At 37.6% G+C, this 26,659-nt stretch overlaps 1 long non-coding RNA gene across 1 annotated transcript; it reads left to right on the top strand.

The window, feature by feature from the left end:
• The first annotated feature begins 330 nt into the window (after nucleotides 1-330).
• Nucleotides 331-22,356, top strand: LOC139045063 (uncharacterized). The gene is made up of 3 exons (XR_011502691.1): nucleotides 331-589; nucleotides 2,516-2,571; nucleotides 20,604-22,356. It is a non-coding gene; the product is annotated as an uncharacterized lncRNA (long non-coding RNA).
• Nucleotides 22,357-26,659: the final 4,303 nt, after the last annotated feature.

The raw sequence follows: 26,659 nt of genomic DNA, 5'->3' as shown, positions 1-26,659 counted from the left end.
CATCAATGAAAGGACTAGGTTTTGAACACTAAACAGGATTTATAGGTCTTTGAGTTGAATCTTAACACAAAGAAATAAACAGCTTTCTTCTAAGAAAATAATACATAAAGGATATTTATAAAATATTTATAGAATATTTATTAAAGTGCATTTTCACATTTAATGTTAAAGTTTATACATTAAAAATGCTTACTAGATATACATGTTATTCAAATGTCCATATCACGTGCGAACAAAGTTTTAAGTGTGATAGATATTTATTTTAAAAAAGAAACCTCTTATCTGTATGACGTAGCTCGTTAGGACTGTGGTGTGTTCCACCAGGAGCCAGCGTGCCTGGTTTCTCAGCAGGACAGAATTCAGACTCTCTTTGAAAAGATCCCTGTCACCTTTGACTTAGAGAGGGCAAACAGTCCTTCCAGACACGTCACCGGCCTAGGACTGATTTCATTCTCTTGCTGGGAAGGGCTGATAACATCTTGCGATTAAATTTGCGTGTTAGCACAGCCTTTACAAAGAACTGAAATGTGCCACTGAGTGTCATTTAGACTCAGTCAAGCTGGATTTTATAAAGAAGAATGTGTTGGAGGTAAGAATGGAGTGATATTTTTAGATCTTTTTAAATTTAAAAAGCTTTATGCCACCATTAACACATTCATTAAAGTAGCATTCAATTATGAGATGGGTCTTTATGCATATGTAATGTATCAAATTAAGCAGAAGAAAATAACTTTAAGCCTTCTTATTTCAACTGCCTTTCCATTTCACAGGTTTTGGAAAAGTAATTCTTAATTTTTCAATTAATTTTTTTAATAAGTATTCCCTGTAGGAATTGCAATTCTCTGAAGACTTGGAGAAAGAGAAATAGAGATTAGTCAAAGTAGTAAAGATGTCCTATAGAGGTGTTTGTTTTCATATTCTATGTGGAAATAAGCCTGGACCACCTTTTTCTTCATCCCCATTATCTATCATGCTGTAGGTCAGGATCACAAACTCAAAAGCTCAGGGGGACGAGCTGGGCGGATAAACAAGGGGCATGTGCCCGGTGGAAGGCAAGAGCAGTCTGGAGACTGGAAAACTGGAGCCAGGGTGACATCGCAGTATGACAGTTGCCATTTAGTTCCAGCCAATTGGAATCCTGGGCTCAGTGTGGACAGATGTGCATATTTATGGACATTCTTTTCAGTTTTTAAATGCTGGCAACTAAGTCATATTAAAGAGAAAATATATTCAGTAAGTCTCTTCTGGGTGGACCAAAAGGAAAGCAGCAATGAGCAAAATTCTACATGTCTACAATAATATAATTTTATTAAAAATAAGCCAAGTAACAAACTGGTAACATATTTGCAACTCATATAACACACAAAGAAATAATATCCTTAATGTTTAGAGAGCTCTTACAAACCAAAAGGAAAGATAAACCCAATAGGAATCTGAGCATATGTTATTAATAGGAAAAAATGGCTTAAAAATATGAGAAGACGGAGCCAGACTTGATGGCCTAGTGGTTAAAGTTCAAAGGTCAAAGCTCTGCTTTGGTGGCCCAGGTTCAGCTCCTGGGTGTGGAACCACAACACTCATCCATCAGTAGCCATGCTGTGGCAGCAGCTCACACAGAAGAACTAGAAAGACTTATAACTAGAATATAGAACTATGTACCGGAGCTCTGGGGAGGGAAAAAAGGAGGAAGATTGGCAACAGATGTTAGCTCAGGGAAAATCTTTCCCAGCAAAAAAAAAAAAATGTATATATATATGAGAAGATGCTTAATTTCATTTATAATTAAAGAAATGTAAATCAAAAGAAGCAGAGATTATTTTTCACATGTTAGATTACCAAAGATCAAAAAGGCTCATGTTACACAATGTGGCAAGGCAAAGCCGTGAGGAACCAGACTTTTTCATGCGCCCTTCATGGGAGTATAAACTGGTGCAATCTTATTGAAAGACAACTAGCAGTATCTCTCAAAATTAAAATGTACTGCCTTATGGCTGCCCAATGTGTCTTCAAGAATTGTATTCGTCAATGCCCTCAGTCAAAGAACACCAGGAATGCACTGGTGGTTGAACTAGTTGGATTGATTACTCAATACAGCAAGATAGAAGGCATACCACAGGGAACCGTGAGGTGCCTCAGTAAAAAGGTATCATTTCTAACTCCTGTTATGGGATTTCAGCTTTGACTGGGTAATTTGAGGATGAGTCCAAGGAAGTGGTGCTTTGTTCTGTATTGGATGCTGTTCAAAAGTTGAGACAAGTCTATGATTGAGTATCTCAATCTTATCTAGAGGAAGGGCAGACTAGAATGAGGCTAGAGCTGTAATTAGTAAAGAAACAGCATTCAGTCTTATTAAGCGGAAGAGGGGATGTTTGGTCTTTTGTGGTGCTTGTACAGTGACCTTGTTTTTGTCTGTGCTTAGACAAAATTTGAAGTAGTCCCGTTTTGACTTTTTATCATGATCTCCAAGTGACCTTGTGTGATGTTGGTGTTCTATCAGATTGTTTATGTCCAACAGGAGAGCAATATGGCTGTGAGTGTCATGTCACCATCAAACAACACTGGAGCCTAACCGTAAGTGACGTTGGGGGCTGCCTTTTTCTTTCTCAAATCATAAAGGTATACTTCCACTTATGCAAAGAGATTTATGTACAAAGATGATCAATATAGCGCTATTTATGGTAAAGCTTTCTAAATATTCACCAGTGGCAGAAAAGCTAAATAAATTGTGATTATAAGTGTACAATGGACTCCTATGTGGCTGTGAAAAATGATGTAAACGTGCTGATAGGAAGAATTTTAAAATATTGTCAGGTGATAAAAGCAAAATATAAGATAGCGTTTGTTCCCATTAGTGTTGAAAGTCATTAATACTGTTTGATAAATACTTCTGCTTTATCCCCCTTCCAGCTCCAGGATAGGAATACATTTCCTGACCCCTTTGTGTTTAGACAGGGCCACGTTACTAGTTCTTGCAAATAGGTTATCAATAAGACATGAGTCACTTCTGAGTTGTTACAATTAATTGTTGATTAAAGGTCCTCTTTAACTCACGTTGTCTTTGCCATGGCTACTGGCAATGATTCAGATGGCAGTCTGGGTCCTACAATGAGTAAACCATGGGGGCCAGCCCCACGGCCAAGTGGTTAAGTTTGAGTGCTCTGCTTCAGTGGGCCAGGATTTTGCCAGTTCAGATCCTAGGCGTGGACATGGCACTGCTCATCAGGCCATGCTGAGATGGCATCCCATGTAGCACAACCAGCAGGACCTACCACTCGAATATACAACTATGTACTGGGGGGCTTTGAGGAGAAGAAGAAGAAAAGAAAAGAAGATTGGCAGCAGATGTTAGTTCAGGTGCCAATCTTTAAAAAAAAAAACAAAAAGAAAGAAAACTATGAAGTTGGGCCTCCAACCAACCTGCAATAGAGACATAGCAGAGAAAAAAGCCTCGTCGTTTAAGCCACTGAGATTTGGGGATTGTTAGTAACCACAGCATAAGCTAGTCGATCCACAGCATAAGCTAGTCTATCAGTCCTGGCTAATACAGTATAGTCATGTGTCACTTAACAATGAGTTTAGGTCCTGAGAAATGCATCGTTAGATGATTTCGTCATTGTGCGAACATCACAGAGTGTACTTACACAAACCTAGAGGTGTAGCTTACTACATACCTCAGCTATGTGGTACTAACCTTTTGGGACCACTGTCGTCTGTGAGTCATCATTGACTAAAACATTGTTATGCAGCCCATGACGGTATTAGTACCAGAATTAAAGTACTATAATAAAAAAGAATATGTGGCATTGGGTTAAGGTTTGGGTGGTGGTCAGTGAGAAAGCTTTTATCTCAGGCTGAAAGGATGGGGACCCATAATGCAGTTGCAAAACACACAGTAAAATTGTCACCAGAAAAATAATTGTAAGGCAGTTGATGTACCTGTTAGAATTGAAGCCTTAGGGGAAGGAGTTGAAAGAAAAATGTTAGTAGCAAGTGTTTCTATTGACTGAATTTGGCAAAGTATTACAAGAAAGAGAGAAAATCAGAATAGAATTAGCTGTTTCATAAGCAGGAATACAGTTGCCCTTTCAAGATGTAATTTCAAGCCATCTTTTGTTTCAGAAAATTTCTCTTGATTTATATTTCTAGTATTTGTTCTCATCCATTGTTTTAGTTTTCATCCTCAGGATCTCCTTTTATGTGTGTGTTGAGTCTTCTTTGCCTACCATCTGTAATTATCACTGCCTCCCAAATACTTTTTAGCACCTTATTTCTTTTTTACTTTTTACTTTTTACTTTCTTAAGGCATTCATTATGTGTTTATTGATTCCCTCTGGTGTTCTTCTTGGTTTATTCTCCAATTCTGAAATGACTTTTGTTTTAATAATAATTTTCTACATTCCATGAGCTCAAATTCCAGATCATCCTTTCTCCAATTATCTCACTTCTGAATTTTTAGAATTAAGATTTATGTTATTTCATAAGTATTAACATTTTCTTAAATAATTCTTTCTCACTTTGAAAAATTTGGTTACAGTTTTCATCTATTTTTGTGTTCAGATTATCCTGGCATTGCGTTCATTGTCTGTAAGATATTATTTTACCCTTTATTTTCTTTCTTATTATAAAAAAATTTCTTACTATAAAGATGCTTTTCTGTTGTGACTTTCATGTCATACATTTTCCTGTTTTAAAAAGGAAGGGACCTAGATAGCTTTCCTTACTTCATGGCTCTAGATCTCCTTCTGTAATTTTCAAAATGTGTTCAAAAACAAAAGTTGATATTTTCCTGAGATCTGCTAACTGTGGTTCCTTAGTCCTAATATTTCTCTGAAACTTTTCTTTCTTTTTTCCCATTGGAATTCTACTTTCCATACTTTTTGCTTTATGCAGGATTTGATAGTGGAAGGGAGTTTTAGCTGATTGCTATCTAGGGTTCATATCAAGAATACATTGCCAGGGGCTGGCCCCGTGGCCGAGTGGTTAAGTTCGCGCGTTCCGCTGCAGGCGGCCCAGTGCTTCGTTGGTTCGAATCCTGGGCGCGGACATGGCACTGCTCATCAGACCACGCTGAGGCAGCGTCCCACATGCCACAACTAGAAGAACCCACAACGAAGAATATACAACTATGTACTGGGGGGCTTTGGGGAGAAAATGGAAAAAATAAAAAATCTTAAAAAAAAAAAAAAAAAAAGAATACATTGCCAGCAGTGAGGTCTGCTGGTAATTTGGGTATCCTTCATCTCTGGGGCCGTCAGAACCTTCGTAGTCTCTCTCCTGCTTTCTCTCACATTATTGCTAATAGCATGTGGTTCTTCGTGGTGGTGATGGTTGATCTTCACCTGCCTGAATTTTATAGTTATGTTAGTCTTAGTTTAGTGGTAGATGTTGTCCATGTGTTTTAGATTTTGCTATCTTAGTTCCTGTACCTGTTTGTATGGAAAGATTTAGGGAAATTAAAAAACTCTGCCACCATCTTCCAAGAGTCCTTCAGCTCTGTATGTTTGAAAATCTACTTTCTTGGTTTTATGCTTTTATATATTTTTTATTCTTTCTTATGTATATACTTTATCATATACAGTTGTATTCATATATGTGTGTATCAATGCAGCCATGTAACATATGGATGGAAAAAGCAATATAAATTCATGACATGCATTCCAACTTTGCAAGTATTGTAAGTGACTCAAATCTCATTATAACTCTCTAACTTTCATATTTTGATCTCTAATCTACTACACACACATGCACGCACACATACACACTGAGGACTCCTTGAAAAGTAGATGAGCTAACATTTTAGGGTAGAAAGAAATCAGTATGGACCCGAACATCCATTTGTTGCTACTGATTTTATAGGTAAGGAAATTGAACTCCAAAGGGGATGTTGCTAGAGACAAGCATGTTTTTAAAAATCTCAACAAAAATGATAAAATGAAGGGCAACAAATTACAGGGGTCCTTTTTAGCCAAATTTATACAGTTTAAGCATTAAAATAAGAATAATGATAATAACTATTATGACAATTACATTAATTAACTAAACAGGTTAAATTTAAAAAGTCTATAAGTTCCTAATAATACTCAAATAAAAAATGTTCATACAAGATCAACAAAAGGTATTATAATACACAAGAAGAGTGGATATAATAGAATATACTTAATATTTTGTTGATGCAAATATATAAGGAATTGTTAATATACAAAACTATTAATTAAATATCCGTCTACAAAGTTTAGGTGTGTACTGTCTTTGATCAACAGAGTACATAAGAAAGCCAAGTTATCCCAGCAAACGTAGATTCAGCAGCAAGAAAAGAAAGGCCTGAGCACCACATATAATTAATCAGATTCAAATAGTGTCCACAACTATGCAGCTTCAGTGGTCACGCACAATAATCAAGTAAAAGGAGCGTTCAACAGCGTGTTCTAGAATGATAAATTAACCAAATGTACAAAAGAATAGAGCTGACTGTGCACACACGATCCCTCATCTCCTAGGAGCTGACAATTCTTGATGGTCCAAGTAATTATAATAAAATACTAATAAGAAATATATAAGATTTTAATAGTACAAACAAACCACACTAATACATCAACGCGGCAGGGCAATGGATAGGGTAAAAGTTAAAAGAATTCCTTGCTTCTTGGAAAACTACCAAGTCTCAAAACATTTAAACTTTTATAAAGAAAAAATTAAAAGTCTCACAATGTAAAGATTAAAATTTTACTATAAAAAGGAATTTACTGTCGATTATTAGCTTAGAAATCAACTTAGACTGCTCAACCAGGGCCATGTCCCAACCAAGAATTAAACTCTTCATAACCCACATCTAAAACCTGATTAGTCTGAAATGATACCATTTTATTAAAGATCTGGTAAGATTATTAAAACTCTGTGGAGGGCTTTTAATGGAAACCTAGGAAGTCAAGCCAAGATATAATAAAAATAAGGATAAGAATAACATAAGGCACATTTATTCCTGGTTTTAAAAGAAATGTATACATTCAATTTTGTAATCACTGCAATAATTAGTGTGTTGTCTACTTTTAAAGTTGTTTAAAACACTGAAAGCAACCTAAAATATAAAATGTTTAAAAGTCTTTTTTGGTAAACAATATTTAGAAGTTTGGGGAAGTTTACTTTGCTAAATTTATAAATTTTGTTTTATTAATTTTTGCAAGTGATATTTAGAATTATTTTAAACTGATTATTTAATACAATTGTATGATTGACAAATTGGAGAGTAATAAAGTCAAATATTAGTGAATATTACTCTCCCACATGGAAGCCCACCATATAATAAAACTATTAGTAAAATTCTAGTCAGGACGAAGCAGAAATTTAAAAAGTAAATAAATGAGCAAGTAAGAAAATTTCAGGTAGTTTGAAAGAAGCAAAGTTGAGTAATGCAACAGAGCCTCAGAGATGTGTTAATTTAGACTGGGTTCCTGGAAGACCTCACTGAAGCTGTGATGTTTGGGGTGAGATCTAAATGACAAGAAAACACCAGTCATGTAAAGATCTGGAGGCAGAGAGTTCTGGGCAAAACCCAGCAAGAACAAGAGCCCTACAGCAAATGTCCTTTGCCATATCCAAAACTTAGTAAGAAGGCCAGCACGGCTGGAAAATGATAGGGGGCGTAAGAACGGTAGGAGACAAGACCAGATCGGGTAGGGCCTTGCAAACCACAGGAGGAGGTGAGGATTTTATTCCTAGCACAGTGAGAAGTCGCCGGAGGGTTAACTGCAAAGGAATCAGGAACCAATTAACTTGTTAGTTACTGTTCCTATTTGGGGAGTAGATTGTTGGGGAGCAAGAGTGAAGATGGATACCAGTCCTCACTTCGCCTGGATCCTGGTTCAAATGCTCCCTTCCCCATGAAGCCTTCCCTGCTCACGTGAATGGAAGTCATTTCTCTCTTCTTTCCACTTGGTAACACTGTGTTGCTGCTGTTTTCTGGCATTCCTTATAGTCAGTCTTCTGTTGTAGGAAGCTGTTATGTTTCATCACCCCTTGAAAATCTTAGGATGTAAGATCTGACAGGGTAGCGATTATATCTTGTATATCTTTGCATTTCTATCAGAGCTTAACCCAGTGGGTAATACAAAATGAATATTATATACAGATGAAGGAGTAAGAATTTAGTTTGCTCAGTGGCAATACATTGAATCAATTCAGCTACAGCCTACATAAGTGTCAAAAGAATTAAAAAATAAATGACTGTTGGTATTGACATTAACAAAGTGTGAAGAAGGTGGGAAAAAAAGATGTCTCAACTTTTTATTCAGGACCAATTCAATGTGTGTTCTGGATAGAAGAGAGAAAATAGAACTGTTAAAAAAATTTCAATTAATCTGGGTGGGAAAAACAGGATTGAAAATGTTGCTGTCTGTTTGACTGAAAGTTTCTTAGCAAAAAAATAAAGAAGAAAATAGCTTCTGTATAGTTTGTGAAAAAGAAACAAGGAAAGCATTTCATGGACAGTATTGGGGGCCAGACTCTCATATATCAGAAGAGAGTGAACTGTACAAGAGAAGGCCAGGCCTAAGGAGATGGATTGGGGTCAGCACAGAATGGTGAGCAGGGCGAGAAGGCAGAAGACTGCAAAGGGGTGTGACATGGGATCTGCCGATCCATTAACGATGCTTCCAAACAGAAGCAAGGAAAATGATTCAGGTCTATAAAGCCACTAAGAAATAAACTTGTTGGCATGGATTTACTTACCTGGGGAGAACTCCATGAAGTTAGAAAAACGATTTTAAGGCAAACAAAAGCAAGAGGCGCATCAGTTATCATCTGCCCAAGCTTTTTATTTTGTAGATGAGGAAATTGAACTACAGATATATATAAAACAGCATGCTGAGGTCACCCAGCTAAGTAACAGAAACAATGAAATTTGAACCCAGGTTTCTTAATTCCAGTCCATTGCTCTTGCCAATATACTCTGCACATTAGATGATTACAATCCATTTCCCATTATTTTTGTCATCACGCTCCAAATTCTTTTGGGGGAATTCATTTTTGCCAGTTGTCTGTAGTCTTAGGGGCCTGTTGGTCAAGTTATTCCCCAGCTAGGGCTTGAGTATATGGCCAAATGCTTGACAAATCAGACTCTCTGTCTGGGACTTTGGATCCTGAGCACAGTGGGATTCGAGGCCGGGGAAACTGATGGAGCTGAATCATTGCAGCGGCAACTGACAAGCCTGGCAGTAAAATTGAGCTACTGGGATTCCTGGAGCCACCTCGTTCTTGCTCCTAGTGAGCCTGGTTCTTTCACTTTTCCTTCCATTTTTGAATTAGCCCATGTTTTCATATTTATTTATTTTGTTATGTTTTTTATCTTTATGCTTAGCACAGCAGAGTCCATTTCTTTTGCTTACAACTGAAGAACTCTAATTGCTGCTCTGCCTCTAGGAATATAAACATGTCAGGAAATGAGGTGAGAAATTATAGAAATAGTAGGAAAGGAAAAAAGGTGACAGCTAAAGTTTTATAAATAAGACTGAAGCAGAATTCAGATTAGGGGTATACATCTCTTCATTCATGTACTGATTTAATACATTTTTACTTAGTATCTGTTTTGTTTCAGGCAGGGATGAGATAACAGATGGGCATCCAAATGAATGGAAGTAAGGCAATCCCACAACACATGTCAGGGACTCAATAGGGAAACTGGACAGCCGGAAGCAGAGGAAGTGGGACCCAAGAGGAAGAACTCAGAGAGTGGTGTAGAGAGCTGTTAGAATAGGATCTACAAGAAGACTGAACAACTGGGTCCCTGGATCCACCCCATTCTTACTCCTGAGGCTGGTTCTTTCACTCTTTCTTTAATTATGGAAATTCTGAGATTGATCTCTGAATATAGAGCACAGCCAAGTTCACAGGTAGCGCTAAGAACAGAAAGCACAGTGAGATTATTACACTATCTTTCCATCTTGTACCTGGGCCTTGTATCTCTATTAAAATGTCACTGGAAAAAATGGTCCAGGAGATGTGACTGGGATTCCTGCCTGATTTTGCATTTAGTACCTCTGAGCCAGACAGTTAATCTTTCTGGGCCTCAATTTCCTCTTCCATACAATGAAGAAACAACACCCGCTCTGTTTACCTCCTGAGTTGTGAGAGACACATGAGAAAATGGATGCAATAGCTTAGTAAATTGAGAAAAAGGATCAAGAGAAAAATGCTACTTTCCCTTCGGCATCGTTTCCAGCCTTTGTTATGAACAGCCGTTTCTCAGCCGTGGCAGAGAGAGAAGTTTTAAAAAAAAAACAGTTAGCCAAAGAAAAGGAGATTGTGACTCTGCTGCCAACTTCAAAGGCCAGCCTTCGGGTTATGCAGTTTCTAGAAATAAGGACAGAACAGAGGATCTGGGAAGAGTTTCTACAAAAATTAAAGTGCAAGAAAGGTATACCATGACTGAGATATTACCAGAGTATTTGTTCAGAAAATATATGCATTTCAATTGGAAATAATCTCTTTGAGGACGAGAATATATCTTTTATTTCTGAATCCCATGCATCTAGCATAGGTTTATCACAAATACTTGTTGAATAAATTAATGTATGAAAATAACTCTTGCTTGGACCAGATGCATACACTTGCCCAGTGTGATGCTCATACCTTCTAAAATTGTGATATTTACATGCTATTCAGAATGGCAAACTAGTTACAAAAGTTTGCCTACTATCCTTCTGGAGTCCTGTACTTTTACATCACTGAAGTAAAATTATAGAAATGCAAAACAAAAATGAGGATAAACTCATAGCAATAAAGGTTAGTTACCAACACTTTGTTAGGAAGTAAATTCCATGAAAACAAGAATGAGGGAAAGAGAAGTAAAGTAAAGAGAAGGAAGTGTAGAAAATTAAAGTGGAGCATCACTGAGCTAGCCAACACATTTTAACTTAGGCAACTGGTTTCTTGACTTCAGAGAGATCTTCAGAGAGGCCACATGAAGTACTATGTCCCAGGACAGTCCGTAATCAGGGAGGAAGAGAGAATTATTGTAGGCTTTTTCCTGTCCCAGGTCTTCCACACAGCCCCTCGAGATTGTGTTACCCACCTCTCTGGGCAGGTTCTGGAACCCCTGCAGGTCCTTATATAGTCAGACCGTTGGTCAGGTTCTGCTTGCCAACTGACACCATTCCGGGGCCTCTTCATACTCGTTGTGGCGGGAACTGCAGCAGAGACCTGGCTCGATGGCTGGGACCGGATTGAGCCACTGCTAGGGTTGCTCTGGGCAAGAACCCAAGCAGATGATTGAGGCTCACAGGAAGAGCAGGTGGCAGTGTGGGTCTGGAGTAGCACTTAAACTGAGTCTAATGTGCGTCCCAAGCACCATCTTTCAGGGATTTGCTTTATCCCAGCAAAACAAAGGAATAAATGTGAGAGGCAGGAAATAGAGAAGCAAAACTGAAGATCGATAAAAGGAAGAATGACAGCTATGGAGCAAGGCTGGAGAGCAAACAATGCATATTGGAGCAAAAATAGGAGGGCTTTGTATGAAAACTCTTCCTAAAAAGTGAAATGTTTGATATGTTTAAAAACAATTTTGATATGATAAAATCAAATGGTTCAAGAAAAAAAGAAAGGCAAATGGAAACTCTAGAAAACAAAACCAAACCAAAGAACAAATTCCAATAATTGATTGTCGAGCTAATTATACACCCTGATAACCTTGAAAATCTGCAAGTGAAAAGTATAACCGTTAGCAGTTAGGTGAAGATAAAGACCTGAAGAGCTGAAAGAAAATCTAGAGACCCTCTTATTCTCACCTTACAAAGTGGGGATTTGAGATATTGATGATCCACAAATATGAAATGAATGGGCATTGAGAAGAATTATTTCAAGTGACTTTAAAACATAGTAATTGACTGTACATTCCTAGCAGGATTTATCTTAAGAACAAAAGAAAATCATAAAAAACATTGAACAGCACTATATAATGATACTTTTGTAACAATATTGGTATTGTTACCTTGAAACTATTAATATATGTTGGAGGATAGAGAAAATAAACAATTGTGCTGTCGTTAGGAACCAAGGTTTGCCAAATAAGAAAGAGAAATACAAAATCAATGAAATTAAGTGAAAATCATGTAATATTTTTATTGGAATGTCAGTAGAGCTTATTTATTTTTATTTTGCTAAACATAACAAAACATAACACCTTATTTCATACCTGTCTGTATTGAAAAGGCCTAGAAACAATGACAACCTGTATAAATGAGCAAGCTTAGTACCCAGATTTTGATCTCTAAATATCATTTCCCACTAAAAAGATCCAGCAGTCCTTTTAAAACTGATTCCAGATCTATGGCATGAAATACACAAGATGATCCTGGCATATCTTGTTTGACTAAAAACAAGGAAACTATCCAAGACCACAGGGAATGGATTATGTCAAAAGTTCTCAGGAGTCAACTTGAAGAAGTTCTCACTAGTATAAAATGGAAAAATTTAGCTCCAAAAGCAACAATGACTGCACTGTATAAAATAGATCAAATATGTAAATGTCCATGAATTCTTCTTGATACTAAAAACAAAATGGCAGCCTCATTAGTTTGCTAGAGCACCACCTGATTATTCTGCCAATTGGTGAATATGGAAACAAATCAAACACTGATCATGCCTTTCCTCTGCAAACAATGCTTCAAGTTAACAAATAGTGTGGAAAAATTCTTTACAGTAGAACTATCATTCAGAAGACATAAGAAAATTAAGAAAGTCAACATTTTGCAATCTTTCAGGAAATAATAGATCTGGTCAAAAATCATCAGTGGCTGCTAAAACTACTAGGTAAAAGTTGATGGGGAACTTTATGATAGATAGATTAGACTGGCATTCCTTGAACCCACTGATTAAGCTTCCCATCATTCAAAGTGGAGCAACCAGGTCTGATGCCTCTTATTCTAACACTGCACCATCCATAAAATATTATTGCAAAGAAAAAGTTTTTTAAAACAAAATATGATGTTAAGTAAGCCTCTAGGCCTAACTACCAGTTTAATGGAAAGCATTTAAAGAGCCACACATTAAACAACACTACGATGTGACACACTGTTTTCTGTTTTTGTTTTTTTGTTGAACAGCTTTACTGAGGTATAATTGATACACAAAAAACCCTGCGAATATTTAATGTATATAATTTGACTAGTTTGGACATATGCATACACCTGCGAACCCATCACTGCAATCAAGGTGATAAACATATCCATCACCTCCGAAAGTCTCCTCATACCCCTTTGTTTGTTTTTGGTAAGAATACTTGACAGGAGATCTGCCTTCTTAACAAATTTTTTACGTGCGTTTGAACTCCCGTGGGAACTATATAATTATTATTCTTAAGGATTACAAATACGTTGTCTTTGAAGTCCAAAGTGATCTCAAGAAGGGTGTCTGATCTTCATTTATTTACTTATTCAATCAAGATTTATTGGCCATTTTCTCTAAGTCTAGCAACTGCGTTAAGCGCTAATGATTCAGAGATGCACATTAGAATCTCCGTCCTGGATTTGATTACAATTCCCTCAAAAGCTAGGACTCCATTCTTACAGATAATTTATATCTGTGCAAAGACATTTGGAAGGGAGTAGTAGAAAGAGCTCTGAACTAGCGATCTAAACATCTGGTAGCCAGTAAATTAGATGTTAGACATGAGCCATATTAATGAAAATATTAAAAGTTTTAATTTTGGAAATTAAAATGTACAATGTTTGTATTTTGTCATAACACGGTTTACTCTCAAGTTGTTCATGGTTTCTCTGATTTGAAAGCCAAGTTTACATAGAAATGTTGAAATTAAAAGAAAAATCATAAAATCTTTAGCATTCAAACATGAACTTTTTTGTTTTTTAAAGATTGGCACCTGGGCTAACAACTATTGCCAATCTTCCTTATTTTTTTTCCTCCAAAGATCAGCACCTGGGCTAACAACTGTTGCCAATCTTTTTTTTTTCTGCTTTATCTTCCCAAACCCCCCCTGTACACAGTTGTATATCTTAGCTGCAGGTCCTTCCAGTTGTGGGATGTGGGGCGCTGCCTCAACGTGGCCTGACTAGCGGTGCCATGTCAGCGCCCAGGATCCAAACCCTAGGATGCCACAGTGGAGCACACGAACTTAACCACTCGGCCACAGAGCAGGCCCAAACATGAACTTTTTTGAACTGCTTGGCAGGCATTTCATTTACAGATATGTTTAAAAAAACTATTGCAGATAAATGGCTTTTGGATGAAAGTCAACCAGAAGACAATATATATTTTGTGTCATTAGTCACAAATGAATTTCTAGGAGAGTCAGCTGATTCTTAAAACTTTAAAAAGAAGAGTAGAACCTCTGGCATTTATTCTCATGTGGCAGAATCCGACAAGGAACCCCAGCAGCAGTTGCTTTTTCCATGTTAAGCAAAGAGATTATTTGCAGGTTTGTCATGTAATCGGAATAAGACATCACTTTTGTAGAGGGACTTTAGTTTCATTGTTCAGTCCAGTAAGCATTTTTCTATCATTTTGGCTAAGAAGAAAGCTCAGAAGAGTCCCTAGTCCCTAGTCTGAAATAATTTTGAAAAAGAACCCTTCATATTTTATAGAATACATTTCTCAACAAATTAACTGGAGTTATGAGAGTCTGGGAAAATAGATCCCCTGGACTTCCGGGGGTGAGTGAGAGTTAGCCTCCTTTCTAAAAGAATCTTTCCATTTTATTGGCCCTCAATGGGCAGCTCGAAACACTACTTCAGCACTTAAACTTGTGTCAAAGTCCCACTTTCAGAGGAAGAAACCAATCTTACAATTTGAATCTAGCAAAAAGGATTCTTTAACTTGTATTGAGCACGATGGCAAGAAGCTAGAATGAAGAGAAGACAATCAGGACACCAAGAGATGGACCTACTGGAGATACACTGAGTGACTGTATGGGGGACTCAAGGGGAAACTTTAAACAGGGGTGTGACTATGGTAATGTAGTGGATAATCTTGAGATTATCTCCCAGAATCCCTGTTCTGGGAATTTCCCCTTATCTCAGTCCATCACCTTTCTATCTCCTAGACTATCACAATAGTGCTATCTTTGAGTACCTTGATTGTGAATTGTAAATCTTAACACTTAGTATCCATGTTTCTTGCCACATGTCTAAAAACACAGAGATAGCTGTCCAATAGAGAGAAAGGAGGAATAATGAAGTAGGAACATAAAAGCGTGAGAGAAAAGTCATAGGAAATATAGAGAGATTCTTGAACATTGGTATGCTGGAAAATGTTTAAAAACCAGTTTCTTAGTTTAAAACAAAGGGAGTGATTGTAGCATTTGCCAGTTTCAGTAGTGTAAATTTTCTTATCATAGCTGATTTCAAACTACTAATGGGATGTCACCAACCATGAGTTGGAAAGAGATTCCCAGCAGGCCATCATTATATAGTGTTTCCAACATGCAGATACAACAAATGTAAGTTCAAGAGCATAGACAACAGTAAAACATCAAATAGATAATATTAAAATTGATAATAGGAAAAAATTAGGAAAGAGTTAAACCTGATTATTTAGTACCTAAATAATATAATTTACTTAATTTTTTATTTAATTCAATTTTTAATAAAGGCTATGTTTTACAACCATCTTACAAAGTTCCTGAATTTAATAATTGACTCTCGTGAGCTGGTAGGGCTGATTGTGGCACACCAGTGGTCCTGATGGTGTATATATGCCTGGTTTCAGTTGCCTCGTAAACCCAGCAACCCCATTCTTGTCCCTGGATTACTTCAGATAGCCCAATGCCTTTATATTAAATCTCCCCCTCCCCACCCCCCATTACACATAAGCTAACTCGTGTTGCATTTTGGCCGTTTGGAACAAAGGTAGCTGTTTTACTAGGAATTGGCTCTCACTACAGTTTTAGAGATAGTAGAAAAAGAAAAATACATAAAAGAAGCTTTTGGTAGTACTTCCTTTTTACTAATGCCTTGTGTAAAGTATTGTGGTCAATATTTTGACGTAAAGTAACTTCAGTTTCTTTTCCTCATGATTGCTCACACTGATTATCCTCTGCCATCCAGGCAGCTACTAGAGCTTTGCTTATGAATGCCCTCAGGACCATTGAGAATATAACCAAGCGAAGGCATCGCTCATCTTCAAGGATCAAATTAGGCTTTTTAAAAAGTCCACGGTATAAGCAAAAGTCTTGCCTTTCTGTTATAGAAGCTAGGCTTTTTTGAGTGATGAAACGTTTTGATGATCTCCAAAGTCTGAGATCCTCAGAGTTCTCGGAGAACAGTGGTTACGCATACATCAGAGAAGAAGGGGATAGATGACAATGTAAGAGCAATCTCCTGTCTCAAAGAGATAGGAAGGTTAGACTAATGGTTAGTAAGGGAGAATCATTAAGGACATGCCAGACCTTAGACTGTGGATCCCTGAAGGGTGCTCAAGGCTTCCATATTTCTGGAATGGGGCATTGGTGGATAACAGCACAGTAAAAGCTGTGATAAAACCCAAAACAAATTTCAAAGTCTCCCAGAATATAAAAGATGACAAATTTCTGCAAGGTACTACTGCAAGTTTCTAACATGGTCCCTGTGCAATAAAGTAGAATGACCGAGGAGGGTGTGCCTGGGTCTAAAGGCAGCCTCCTAGATACCCCAAGACCCAAGGAGAAGAGAGGAAACGCTGAGGCCAGTATACGAAAAAAGCCTAATAGTGGGGGAAAAGGATGCAGCATTTGCATTCATATTAATCAGAGACTATTGCAGCACTGGGGACCCTGGTTGTGAATGCAGCAGAGACCAACTGCTCATTGAATTACCCCTCACCAAGCCCAGAAAGAACAAAAGATAGTAGTTGGATCAGAGGTACCAACTTGCCAGTGCTGGCATTACCCCTATAAAGAAGCTCCCAGGAACTCATAGTGCCTCTAAAGAGAACAGAAGAATGAGAAGGGGCTGAGAAACAGTCTAGATTGACTGAGTAACCTCCAGGTGACTACATGTCATGATGGAAGTGATTGTATTCTTTTGAATTGATGAAATTTTACTGTCAATCTTTAGCAGACACAGGCCTTGTGAACAAAATTGCATTGTGTTATGTATAGAGAAACTTTAAAAGTTACCTTTTCACACCCAAGATTCTTCCAAAATAATCTTTATAAACCTCCCACTGAAAACATCTGGCCCAGTTTAGGGTTAGGAACAGAGATCAGGGTATTTGAGATTTAAAACCTAAGTATTCCTTGCCCCATTTTCTACCATGCAGTCTACTTAAGAAAAGAAGTGGAATCTGAGAACCGCCAAAGTGTATCCTCACCTTGTCAATGGGGTTTACCAATTGCTGGGGGCCTATATTCTTTCATATAAATATATAGAACCCACACATACTTGTTGGAGCAACAATCTCATCAACATTTGAAGATGGGAGTAAGTCCAAAGTGAAATTTAGAATTTATCCACTCTAAATATTTTAGTCTGAACCCAAGATAAGTGCTGTTTGATAATACATACAGCAAATATTAGACATTTTTAAGAGAAAGAAATAAAGGAAAAAAGAATCACCTATGGAGTTTATGAAACTGCAGATTTCTGGAATTCATCCTCAAAGATTCTGATTCAGAGTCCGGTGTAGGATGAGTCTCCGGAATGGTCCTTTCAACAAGTAGCTGTTCCGGGTAGTAATCTTTCAAAGAAAGGAAACAACTCTGCCAACCTAAGCACAAAAATGGTCTTAGACAGATTTGGGGTAATTCACAGAATTTAACAAAAACCCGAAGAAGCAGGCTTTGCAAAGGACAGGCATTAGGAAGCTCAGGTGATCTAAGTAACAGTGCGAAGTTTGTCTCGGGTGCTTCTTTCCAAAAAAGTGAACTCACACTCCTATTTAGTCTCTGTTTGCTCTCATGAAGATTGAAACTCCAGGAAGAGAGAATCTGATAGGGCAAGTTGGAGTCTTATGTCCTCCACTTGGCCAGGGGAAGCCAAGACACTAACGGGCGAAGTGGGAAAAGTACGGCAAAGGGGAAAAGTAGGTCCCTTCAACAAAAGTAGAGGCTATTACTAGAAGAATGAAGACTTGATGATGGGAAAGGAAACCCACAGTTGTCCATCACAGTGCCCAGGTATCTCAGATGCAGTAATGAAAACCACATGCCTAGAAAGATTGCCATTGAAGATTTAATGATGACATCTGTTTTCGCTCCCTAGGGCTGCCATAACAAATCACCAAAAACTGGGTTGCTTAAACAATAGAAAGTTACTCTCTCACAGTTCGGGAGGCCAGAAGGCTGAAATCAAAGTGCGGGCCAAGCTGTGCTTCCTCTAAAGGCTCTAGGGTAGAATCCTTCCTTGCCTCTTCCAGCTTTTAGTGACTCCAGGCGTTCCTTGACTTGGGACTCCGTAACTCCAATCTCCGGCTCCATCTTCACATGGCTTTCTCCCCTGTGTCTCAGTGTTTCTCGATAGAAAATCTCCCTTTGTTTTTCCCTAACAATAATGCTTGTTATTAGATTTAGGGTGAACCCTAATTCTGGAATGACCTCATCTCAAGATCCTTAATTTAATTACATTAGAAAGGTTCTTCTTCCAAATAAGGTCACATCCCCAGTTTCCAGAGATGAGGACATGGACTTATCTTTTGGGAGCCACCATTCAACTCACTACAATGTCCTTGAAGACTTCTGAAGCTATATAATGGATTCCAGGGATGATATAACACACAACTATAAATCAAGGTAAATTGTGATAAATGCCAAATAGCATTCTTTAAAAAGAAAGAAGAGAAAGAGCTGGGGCCAGAGTGGAAAGGGGAAGCACACTTTTTGAGGAAATGAGAGACAGTGCCATGGGAAAGTGGCATTTCCAGCAGGTAGATATGTTAAAGAGTGCATTCCAGGTAAGAAAAAAATACATGAACAAAGCTTTGGAAGGTGAAAAGAGAAAAATGTGATCAATCAATGAGATTAGTGTAGGATTTTTAATTGAAAGCAACACAAACACTGGATAATTTGATCAGAAAATAAATCTATGAAAGGATATTGAGTACTTCACACCATCTCTGGGAAAACTGAGAATCAGACTTGGAAGCCACATCACATGTGCAACTGATCTCAAGAAGAACTGAACCCTCCTGCACCCCTAACCCTGCAATTGGGCACAGGTGGCCATACCTTACACTGCTGCTACTGGTGACCACAAATGCTGGACTCTGGACCCTAGACTTCTGCTCCATTCCCCTTTTGTGCCCTCAAAGGGAAAGCATAGTTGCTAAGCAAGGATTCACCCATGTAGTAGGCAGAATTCCATGATGGTGTCCTGATATCCCACCCTAATTTCCAGGCCTGTGAATATGATGAGATACCATGACCGTGATTATGTTTGATTACGTGGCAAAAGGGATTATGTAGCTGTATTTAAGGTTACTAATCAGTTGGTCATAGGGAGATTATCTGGGTGGGCCTAATTTAACCAATGAGCTTTTTTAAAGCTGAGAGTTTTTTCCAGTTGGTAGTGGAAGGGGAAGTCAAAGAGATTTGAAGCACAGGAAGGATTTGATGTACTGTTTCTGGCTTTGAAGATGAAAGGGGCCATGTAGAAGGACCAGAGAGTGGTGTCTAGAAGCTGAGAGTGAGCTGAGCTGAGTGAAAGGAGCTGAGAGAGATCTCTGGCTAATACGAGGAAGGAGATAGGGACCTCAATCCTTTAACTTCCAGGAGCAAATTCTGCCAACAATTGAATGAGCCTGGAAGCATATTCTTCTCCAAAGCCTCCTGATAAGAATATAACCCAGCCCACTGCTCTGTTTGGACCTGTGAGACCCTGAGCAGAGAACCCAGATAAGCCCACCTTGACTTCTGACCTACAAAAAGAACTGTGAGCTAATAGATGGATGAAAGTTTAAGCCTCTCTAAATTTGTGATAATTTGCTATAGCAGCAATAGAAAATGAATATAGCCAGCCTCAAGGAGGTTCGCTTAGATCACGGAGCTGAGCCCAGAGTCTCTCAGCGCCCTGTGGGAGTTCTCTCTCCTACAGACGGAGTGGGTGGTGAGGTTCTCCCTGCCCTGGAGTAAGGCCAGGCCCCTCTCTCTGCTCCCACTTTGGAACTCTTGCTTCAGTTGCCTCCGACTGAGTCTTTCCCACGTGTCTGACAAAAGATGAGCGAGGCAGTAGCTTATTCCATCCTAAAAGGTCCTGAGATGCCCTGAAATGAGCTGCCCAGACCTTGGAGGTGCTGGGCATTGGGACGTACCCTCTTCTCCCTTTTGCTTCCTAATGGCTGGCATGTGCAAAGATGTGAGTGATCTCTTTCTCTACTGAAGTTCTAAACCTCTCAAGAAATGAGATAAAGAATCAGCAGATAGCGAAAATAAATATCCCTTTTACTCAGGGGTCATATTCAAAATATTTAACAATCTCTGTAGCAATATAAATTAAAACATAAGTCAATATTTAAAGTAGAGTTTCTTATGTTTTCTAAATACACAATGTTGTAAAATGCTAAATATTGATAAGCTGTAATACAAATCATTGATCAAATAGTTCTAATAATTTCTAAGTCATTTATGATTTTTATAAATTGTTGATATACTCTTTTATTTATTTATTTATTTTTTGATGAGGAAGATTCACCCTGAGCTAACGTCTGTGCCACTCCTTCTCCACTTTGCATGTGGGACACTGCCACAGCATGGCTGATGAGCGGAGTTTGTCCACAGCCAGGATCCAAACCCAAGAACCCTGGTCGCCGAAGCAGAGTGCATGGAACTGTAACCATTCAGCCACAGGCCTGGCCCCTGATATAATCTTTTGACAAAGTCACACACAGCTAAATAACACACTTGTCTCAGCCATAATCTCAGAGTTCCAGCAACCTCTTTGAATTACCAATTATATTCATTATGTGACATGTAATTTAATAAATAGAGACTCTCTCTTTAGTATTCGTTATCTTGTTCATAGTGCTACTCTCTCAGATTATGCTTTTATTTAAATAATACCAATTAAACTTTTAAAAATTCAGTACTGTGATAAATTTTAAACAATCCATATAATAATACAAATTAATAAGCCAATATTAAAATGTATCCCCATTGTTATCTAAATTGTTTCAAATTTTTATAAATTCAGTATCTCTATTATTGACTGAGTCATGAAATAATTTATTGAAATATTTAATAAGCTTAATTTTTTTGTTTTCTCCCACTTCAGTGAACATAGTTTAGCAAATTTATTTGGACAATTTTCAGGATTCAATAAATTATAAAGTTTTGTTCTTCAGTTATCAAAACAACAATTGCATTTCATATAGTTAGTGGACACTCTGCTAATGTCTATTAAAATGATATTTTATTTTGCTTTATTTTAAATAATAGGATTTTTTTTACATTACTATGATATCACTTGCTTCACTTTCACATTTTCCTTTACTTAATTTTATATGTTCAGCCATTTCTACATTTGTTTATTGCTGTCAGCTTTGGTAGCTGGGTATATTTTTGTTGTAAAGCTAAAGACTCTATTGAATCTCTATTAGACTATCAGTTACTGAAGCCAAGTCTCTATAAATATTTCATTTTACAATTATTTAAATACCCCATTTCACAATTTTTATTAAATGCCTAGACAAGGTTTTTATAGTGTTGGCATCAAACACTGTCTGTTGAAGTCGAAATATTCTTCCAATTTCCATTATTTTACTCTAAGATCTTAGGATACATTTTGATTTGACTTGATAAGACACAATTTGATCCTCACTAAAATTTGTTTGATGTATGGAAGTAAATAAAAGTTTATCAAGAAAATATTTAAAGTGATGTCCATCATCTGGGGATAATTGAGTACAAGGACCGACACAGTGCTGAATTAAAACATCTGGACTTTTTTCTAGAGTTTTTCCTGGAACTCTCAACTTTCTCCCAGCATTCCTCTAACATCATCTGTATAAAATTCAAAGAGATTTTCATCTATCTCATCAAAACTATTTTTCAAGAAATAATAAAATTAGATGTTATGTTAGCTGTTGTTCTTTCTAGCTCTGAGATCAACAAAAGTACTAAACTATATGTTAAATCATAAACTTCAGATTTTAAGTAAATTTTTAAAACATTTTTATGTGAGACAGTTGAAGCTTCATTAATAATTTAAAATTTTGAAATTCAATTGCCTTGATCTATGTTTTCTGAAAAATGTTACCTCATTTCTGTTTTATACCCGGAGGGACCATAAATCTAGACTGCGATCTTATACTCATTTTGATACTATTTGTTTCTTGAAGGTCTATTAAATCATTTATGTCTGAAAATGCTTGATTGTTTCTAACTACGGTATTAAAAATTCTTACGACACTTTCCAAGATTTTTTTGTCTGTTTTATTGGCACTCCGATAAAAATTCTTTTCTACAATTTGTTTTTCAGTTTTTCAGATGTTTTATTGTGTGAAAATTATGTTCTTTTCAATGTTGCCCTTATTGATAACTTCAAGTTTTCTTTATTTGAGTTGTGAGCTTTAACCAAACTTATGTGTGATTCTTGAGAAATATACTGTGGAACACTTTTAATAGAATAATGCAAACTTGGGTATCATTTGCATCAAGATTTATGTCACTAACGAAAGTCAAAACCTAGCTTTTTTTTTTATTCATATATGCTCATTACTTGCTTAAATTGCACTACATCTTACAAAGCATCGATCATTCCAGGTTGTTCTGATTGTTACAGTTTCAGGCTATGGTTTAATGTTAATATCATTTCGTCTTGATTACCTACAGATTCAGAGGATTCCATAAAACCTGAAGTCACATTAAGAAGTTTATCTAAATCTTGGGCTCCCTTAAATTTTGGTGTTCACTTAAATTATTGTAAATTCTTGAATTTCAATATATCGAAACACTAAACACTTTCTACTTACACAAGAGTTGCAACATACTAATAATAAAGCCAAAGTCAAAACTAGACTATTTAGAAGCCATAGCAATTAACACTAAGACAATGACAAACTAGCACAGAGTACGTTGCAAAGATTTTGCAACACAGCTGTGATGGCTACCCTGACTTGGACTGAACTGGCTGCAAAGGATTTTCAGATATCACAATGAGAGAAGCATGACTCATTAGCTTGAACTACTTCATTTATAGTTTAATTTATATTGTTAATTAATGTCACAACCTATTGCAGTTACCACTATACTATTTACAAAACATGTACAGTAGCATTTTGATATTTTAACAACTTTTATATTCCTACTAGTGTGTTCCTACTGAATACCTCACCCAGTTTTTCTTACTGATAAAGGTGACATCGGAGAATATAGCTTAGGTGTGTTGCAACAATGGCCCTCCTTACATAGGAGTACCACACTTAGACAAACTTAGCCACCCAATCACTGGCAGTACTAGAACACTGCAAACCACCTCTAGGGGGATTGTGGGAGTTCTGGGAGTTCCTCCGGGAACTTAATGTGTGTAGGAGCAAGCAGAAGAGCAGCTAGCTCCTAAGAAGAAGAGAAAGAAGATGTGAGCTACAGATGCTAGTTCCAAACTATCCAATTTGCCACGTCACTCCCCTCTGCTGTGGAAGGGTGAGCAACAGAGTGGAGAGTTGCCATTCTAGTTACACTACTGGACGTCCTTCCTCTAAGATGGATACGTGAGGCAAGTAACAAGAAGTGTTTCCCTTGTAATATTGCTCAGAATTCTGTTTTCTTAATCCATTTGGCTTGAGCCTATGACCAGTCAGGGGTATGACCTAAGGGGAGGAATTTATCCAGAAAGTATTGCTCCCAACTTTAAGGGCTATAATAGCAACACTGCTCTTTTTTGAGTGACCACCAGAAATGCGGGTGGCCAGGGTATACTTGGCCCTTTGAGGTTCCAAAATTTGTCAGAACAATAAATTAACTCAATAACTCTAAGGCCGTTCTCTACTCAAGAGTTTGTCCCAAATTATGTCAAACCATGTCTTCCAATCAACTAATCAAGGTCGTACAATGATATAAAAAGGCACCATAAAATACAATTGCTCACGACATAGAGATAACCAGAATTTCCATATAAACTTCTCTTATTAAGAATTTCCTGGGGAAAAATTAAGTTTCAAAGATTAAATCCCACTGGAAGTTATAGTCTAAAGACATAAATCCAGAAATCAAGTTGTCTTGCCCTTGTGAGCTAAATTTCCAAAGGAATGGAAGTACAAAACGTATAAGTTAAAGTCCAAGGGAATTAAAATTTAAGATCAAATGTACTTGTCCTTATGAATTAAAGTTCAAATAAATTAAACTCCAGAATTCATCCTCCACAACTTCTTTTATACTCAGTTCCAGCCAGTAAAGTTTTCATGGTGATTGTTTAGCAGCCAAAACTAATGCATTCTCTCACTGGAATTGGCAAAATTCCTTCAGGCCCTCAGAAGAAAGAGTCCAAAAAGTTAATAGGACACAGAGTATTTCAAGAGTTCTGGACCTGATAAGTTTAGAAAATAAGCCAATTCCCAGGCTTGATATGGTTCCCCAAACCCAGTCTTCAGTGTTATCAAAGCCCATAGTAAGAACTCAAGCGCTGATGAGGAAAAGAGGAGACAAAGAACACCCTGTGAATTTCAGCCTCACCAGGGTGCTGGTCAATATCTGGTCAGCTGTCCAGGGTCTACGCATAGGGTCCTTAAACTTAGTTGGAAGAAATTCCCCATCAAGAGATTAATTTTTGCATTATGATTATACCACAACTGGCAGGAAGTCCACCTATGCATATGGTTTTCTCTTTGAGAGTGACATTTTTGACATCACTGCCTTTTCAAAGGTTGGAAATTTCTTGTGGTGGTAGCCCCAGCTATCAAGTTTTAAACTGAGGTATCTTTTCTGCATATTTAGTACTTCTTAATTTCCATTTGCTCATTGATTCTGGTGTTTCTGGCCCTCCAATGCTGAATTGAGTGTAAGGCGTACCTACTGACATAGACTCCACTATACGTTATATTCCAGTATTTTCAGTCCTGCACAGAAGCCTTTGACAATGCCTCTTGCTATGGAATTGCTTAAGTCAAAGAAACTTGTCTCCTGGGAAGATCTCTCCTCCACCTCTACATTTCTTTCAGCAGAAAAGTCATCCTCAACAGATTCAAATACTAAAGCTTCTCTTGAGTTTCCTTTGGTCTGTACTTCTGGGGTCTGGGGTAGACTAATAGCCCTGCTGTGTGCTCCTGAGACATGGAAATTTCTCGCATTTTTAATGTGCTGGACATGAATAGCATTTCTCTGGTTATTATATCTTTTCCTGCCTCAACTATTTCTCAATTCTTTTCAGAAAGTTGATGCTGCTCCTTAAATGGATCCTTTCCTTCTCTGACCAATGCAAAATGAGTACCTTTTACAGGATCTCAAGATCTTGTTTTCCTTCGCCTTTACTTTGCTTTCTGAACAAGCATTTCTTTGTCTAACAATTTTTCGTAAATTTGGTTCAATGAGGATCTCTCATAATAAGAAATAGGAAATGAGTGAGCTCTGGACCTGCCAAAGCAACTATTTTTCAAATAAATCTTGGCCACCTCTGTGTCTATGAATTGGATATTCTCACTCAGGAGGAATTCTCCCATCAGACCACCATCTGTCCAAGGCCTGACTTTGATCTGTTATTCTCCTGCTCAGCTCCCCTTGAATAACCTTGTTGCACCTTCTCTTGGAATCTCAATTACATACATTTCTTAATCAGCTTCCCCCAGGACGCAGGCAATAACTGTTGCTTCCCCACACACAGTAAGCGTCTCATTTCCCTTTGATCCTCTGTAACGCTTTGAATGTTTTATGATGATCCTCTGGTCTTCCTTTTGCGGACCAGTCCAATTTATTTTAACCACTGCAAACAGCTGTCACAATCTTTAAGCGGTAATTCCCTATAACCCTTACTATGGATGCTAACTGTGACTTTAATAGGGTTTCCTTCTACGCTGTATTTTCCTGAATCTCTATCCCTTCTGGGGAAGTTTAGTCCAAGAAGCTTTCAGAGACCTTGTCTCTCTTTCCCTGCTAGAATCTGCCAGAACCCAGCACAGTTTTCAATCAAACAATAAGTAAAATAACCACATTTCTAAAACATACAATAAGAACAGTTAGAACCAGATCTCTGCCCCTTGCACTTTTATCTCCTCTAGCCTCGCCTTCATGATCTCATTGTTCCATTCACATCTCTCTAGTCAGCCGCTACACTTCTAACTCCCTCCCGAGAAAGGAGAAATTCTCCCTCCAGCTTAATTCTTTGTTCTTATCCTGCTCCTTCTTTTCTGATAATAAGACGGAAGGATATTTTTTAAACTACTCTGGCTGCTCCTTTATTTCCTAAACAAAACTAATTCCTAGAACCAGAACATTCTAGGTACAAGATTCTTAGCTGCTGTAGTCATTTTCTTCAGCTGTTTCTCTGCTTAACACAGGAAGATGACATACTCCTTTCTAAGAGGAGCCGCTGTTTCTTTTTATTCACTCATTCACTGTGGACACCGATTACCCTTCCATGTGTGAATTAACACTTTGCCTCTCCAAAATCTAAAGACGTAGTCAGAAAACTGGAATTATCAAGTCTGAAGCTGAATTGGCACTGCATCCTCGGAGAAACCTTTAAGAGTCTGTGAACACCTGGCTCAAATGCAGGGAGATAGCCCATCAAGCTGGGACAGACATCAGGTTTTA

Source organism: Equus asinus, chromosome 4 (genome assembly GCF_041296235.1).
Source record: "Equus asinus isolate D_3611 breed Donkey chromosome 4, EquAss-T2T_v2, whole genome shotgun sequence".
NCBI lineage: Eukaryota > Metazoa > Chordata > Mammalia > Perissodactyla > Equidae > Equus > Equus asinus.
The sequence above is the reverse complement of the archived record's forward strand: the minus strand, read 5'-3'. Positions and strand labels throughout refer to the sequence as shown.